The sequence below is a fragment of the Pinus tabuliformis genome, chromosome X (genome assembly GCF_031772625.1).
Source record: "Pinus tabuliformis cultivar Carrire ecotype Pingquan chromosome X, CPIR1, whole genome shotgun sequence".
NCBI classification, from domain to species: domain Eukaryota; kingdom Viridiplantae; phylum Streptophyta; class Pinopsida; order Pinales; family Pinaceae; genus Pinus; species Pinus tabuliformis.
The window spans coordinates 447,727,718-447,732,727 of record NC_142308.1 but is presented as its reverse complement, the minus strand read 5'-3'; the positions used below and the strand labels follow the sequence as shown (position 1 = coordinate 447,732,727).

General features: G+C 34.7%; 1 pseudogene; it reads left to right on the top strand.

Annotated features, from left to right (window-relative positions):
• The first annotated feature begins 396 nt into the window (after positions 1 to 396).
• On the top strand, positions 397 to 2,114 carry LOC149140501 (uncharacterized; annotated as a pseudogene).
• Positions 2,115 to 5,010: the final 2,896 nt, after the last annotated feature.

Here is a 5,010-nt window from a genome sequence, read left to right as displayed (position 1 = left end):
TTATATATAATCCAGTTAGTACACCAACAAAAAATGATGTTATGGGCCAACAAAGGACACAACACAACATCTTCTTATCCAAAAAAATTTAAAATTATGTACTCAAATTCAAAATTCATATACCTATAACCTCTAGCAAATTGGACCTAGCTTCTATAAATCATAATATATAAAAATATCATGCACTAGGATTCATTTAATCACACCTAGCATAATATAGAAATATTCAATGAATTAATTACGTAGAAAATATTTTTAACTACAGGCTTTGGATGTCCAAATAATGTTCACTTTAGCCAATGAGCACGCTTGATTGTCGTTCTCCTCGGCCAAATAGAAATTTGAAAAGTGGAATAGTTTCGGTGGAAGTTTCTTCGTGTACTTACCTGACAGGAAATGTTCGGTGGAAGTTGTCAAGTATCAACACAAGTTAGAAGGGCTCTAATGGGCCTTGTGGCCATACTTTGGGATATTCAGAACCATCCTCTTCCTACTGAAGTCTATGTCGAGGATATGGAAGGTAACATACGAGTGGATCTATGGTTTCATCCTGTAATAAGAGGAGAAGTGACCTTCCCTCCGGCATATGGAAATTTTAATAACTTCCCTCGAAAACTCATAGAAGGTTGTTAGAGGATTGATGTAAACCTTATCGATGTTCCCAGTGGAAAAATGGATGTAGCAGATAAATCTATTTTAGTTGACATGTTCTTGTTTTCTCTTGTTAATCTCCTCCTTATACTATTCTCTTAATTTCTGGTGATGTTGATTTTTCTCCTGCTTTGCACAAATTGGGGGAACGTGGTTACATGATTGTGCTTAATATTCCATTTGGAGTGGAAGTCTCTTCGGCTCTTTGCAATGCTGGGCGCTTGGCATGGGACTGGCTTAGCATTGCTCATGGTGAGGGTCTTGTTCCTGAAAAATCATTTTTGTCATGGTCACTTGAGTTGGCTTGTTATGCACTTGGGTGCTTCTCAGGGGATGACTCTGATCTTCCAAATGATGAAGAGGCTGTTGTCTATAAAGGGATGCCACATAATGGGTACATTGTTGGAACAATTTCAACCCAAACTTATACCTTGCATTAAACTCATATAGCTGCAGATTTGTCCAAAATTGAATTGGCAGGACCACCGACACAAGCCAGTGTTGGCATCTCAAGGGGTTTCAGTAGCTTTCCAATGTCGTCATCTTCATTTGTAAAAAATATTATTCCAATTGTGAGAAATTCCTCTACACTAATAAATGTTAGCAAATCTTTTCTAGTATCACTTTTTATAGATGTCGGTTGTTCCGATACACCACCTAATACCAATCCATCACCAAATTCAACTCCCTGGGCTTAGCCAGGTGATAGTCAAGGTTTGAAAGGGAAACTTTTGAAGCTTGTAAATACATTTAAAGGAAGTTTTCTACTCGGAGGTGTTCCATCTGAATATCATAAAGTATTTGGAATACCTTTATATCTTGCTGAATATGGTTCCTGTAAATTGGTTAATTTAATAAAGAAGATGTGAGATACTTTCTGCATAGAGGGGAAAGAGCACAAAAAATTCTTGTGTTTAAGAGAATCTGCAACTACCTCAGGTGAAATTAATCCTTACAATACAAGTTATTCAGATGTGGTTAGTAGAGAGTCTCAGGCTATGGAGACATAGATGAGAAAAAAAGTACAAGAAACGTATTCAGATTCAGATGCATGTAATAATTTGTTGCTTGAATATGATGAGGAGAATTGTGTGGAGGAAAATGTTGTTTCCTACTCAAATAAAGGATTAGTTGATGAAAGTGCATGCGATGCATTAGTAAGAGATAGACATGAATATGACTCACTCCAGATAGATATGAATGCTAAGAAATATATTGCAGATACTAGGCTAGAGGTATTCAAACAAGAGCTAGAAGAGCTTTTAGTGAGCCATTCTTGCAAAATTTTATTATCTATATTTTCGACTTTATATCAACAATGAGATGAAAAAGAAATCGATTGCAACATATTTGGCATTCAAGAGCTTCAATCTCTAATTCAAAAAGTCAGAGATGTTGCAGTAATAAAGGAAGAACATGATGGTTTTGAATGAAAATTGATTATTGCAAACTATAGACGTTGAAGTAATCAGTAATGACACTGCATTTGTAGCTAGTTTAGTTGGTAATGGAAAATTTTCATTGTTGCATCATTTCCTTGAATGAATGTTAAGATAGTTCCATCACTAGTAGAAAATGAGGAAATTAGTGACTAGGTGACTAAAAACGTTAGTCACCGCAATTATTTCAAGCTAATTACTATTAAATTTGAGCAATTTTAAGTGACCGAACTAAAAATGACTAACTTAAACAACTAATTTAGTCTAGGGATAAAATATACGATTAGATAATAAGTGACTAAGATAAAAGTGACTAACTTAAATGACTAATTTAGTCTAGGATTAAAATATATGACTAGATAATAAGTGACAAAATTAATAATGATTAACATAAATGACTATTATAGTACAAGAATAAAAATATGACCAAATAACAAGTACAAAAAGGATATGAATTAGTCATTTATGTTAGTAATTTTTAATTGTGTCACTCCAAAAATTGAAAATTGCAATTTTGATACCGAAGTGTTACATTTCACTACAGGGGTCTCTGAATCCATCTGTAGTGTTAAAATTTAGAGACAAAGGGGTCTCTGAATCCATATACAGTGTTAAAATTATACCCTTTTGTCTCTAAAGTTTAACACTGTAGATGGATTCAGAGACCCTGTTCTTTGAATCCATTTGCAGTGTTAAATTTAGAGAGAAAGGGGTCTATGAGTCCATCTGCAGTGTTCAAATTTAGAGACCCTCATCTACAATGTTAAAATTTAGGTAGATGGATTCAACAACCCCCTTAAAGGGGTCCATGAATCCATCTATAACTCTAAAATTATAACACTTTTATACAATCACTACTAAACCAACATAGAAGTTGCTATTAAAATTATTAACCACGACACATATTAACATACTCAATATCCTTGTCATAAATAGAAAAAATAATATATATATATATATATATATATATATATATATATATATATATATCTTTGTGTGTGTGGGGGGGGGGGGGGGGGGTTCTTCTCAATGACTATCATGACCACAATAATTTTACTCCAATTTAGTTTTTAACAATTCAATATATAAATATACATAGAATGGGAAAGTGTGTGTATCAATCTGGAATAAACACTTGAACCTAGGAAATTGGTCCTTTTTTACTGTTAACATATGGTCTATAACAAATCCCTCTTTGTTTCCTTCCCTCCATATTTTTTAGTGATCACAATTTTATTTTATTTTTCATTTTAAATTTCCCTCTACACATTTACATTTATTTTTCATTTTAAATTCCCCTATGCACATTTACATTTATTTTTCATTTTAAATTTCCCTCTACACATCCCAGAGAGGTCTAGGCCAGTCACTGCCATCAAGCATTTGGTGGGTTGTTCGTACAATAAGGGATAGACAAATATATATACATACGCTCTATGGTGCTTTGGTAATGTGGCATTGAGATGGGGCACAAAGACCAGCTGGGCCATACAAGGAAATAAAGTAAGCATAAGAACTGTAGGAGGACATAGATAACAACAGAGAGCAAGATAAGGAAGAATGTAATCCCTAGCCCAGGAATTTAGGGTAAGAACATATTTATAAGAAAAACCAATTATATAGGGAACCAATTAGACATAAAAACCATGATGGAACTAACATACGGTTGTGAATTGAAAAGAGAAGCAAAAGGAAACTATACTACTCTCGATCTGGGAATGAACACTTGTGGGATCAAATGAATAAACTATACGTCCTAGAGAGGTGGTCCTTCCTAGGCCCTGGTCTTCATGGATCCTATATTGATTCGAGATATTCAATCATGGACTCTGAGTCGTGGAAGGATCCTCCTAAACCAGGCTGAGGGGCTGGGGTTCTATCGGTATCATGGAAGCTGGGAGTTTGTGGAAGTGAAGGAATTTCTGTTTAAGGCATGGTGCAGGGACACCCTTTTCTTAGGAATTAGGTGTGAATACGCTATTATGAAAACTTTAACTGGAGCCTTCTTCGAGCTCTTCCCTTATGGTAGAAGTGCCCCTCCTCTTGTTGTGTCTCTTCATTGTGGAGAGATTCTCCTTGAAAAGGTACTCCCCTTTCAAATTCACTTTTCTTCTCCTCTCTAAAAGTTTTTCCATTTTATAATATCAATATGGATTCTCAACGTGATTGGATGTAGATTATTGCCTAATAAATGAGGCATAAATATTAATAAGAACTGTAAATTCCATAGCCACTGCCATGGCCCTGTACCCATACCACAAATTTATTGCCTCATGCATGTGGGCATTTAGTATGGAAATGAACTTCTCTACTCATGTCCAAAGCTCCCACCACTACCTTAAATAGTAGGAATTCTACCCTTTGGAAGGAGGAACAAGAAGCGAGTTTGAAACTACTATATAAGGGTTTTAAGGGTTAATAATTATGTGTTCCTCACATCTTAGAGAGAAGACACACTATTTGTTCTGGGGTTTTTGTGGTGTTGTTACATACCATGGTTGTTTATTGCACTAAATTCATAGAGAATGATTTTATTAATTTGAATTCAAAGTATGTCGATATAAACTTGGTCAATTAATATAAATCTAGATTAAATACCTAAAGCCATATTATTCTATAAATAATTCGACAGATACATGCATTACAAAAATATGCACAAATTATAATAACACATTCACATTCTTAGAATGTGCACACATTATTATTAGAAAACCACACATACTACAATTATTGTGGCTCTTTATGTAGAATAACATGCCATGGCTTCCATATCCAAGCTGAAATCTAAATATCCCTTAAAGAGTATCTATGTGGTTGTTTGAGGTACCTAGAGTGAGATGAGGACTGCAACGTTTCACACAGTTTGAGGTACCTAGCCTAGTTTTGGTTAGGACATGGAAGTTAAGTGAAACACATGTGA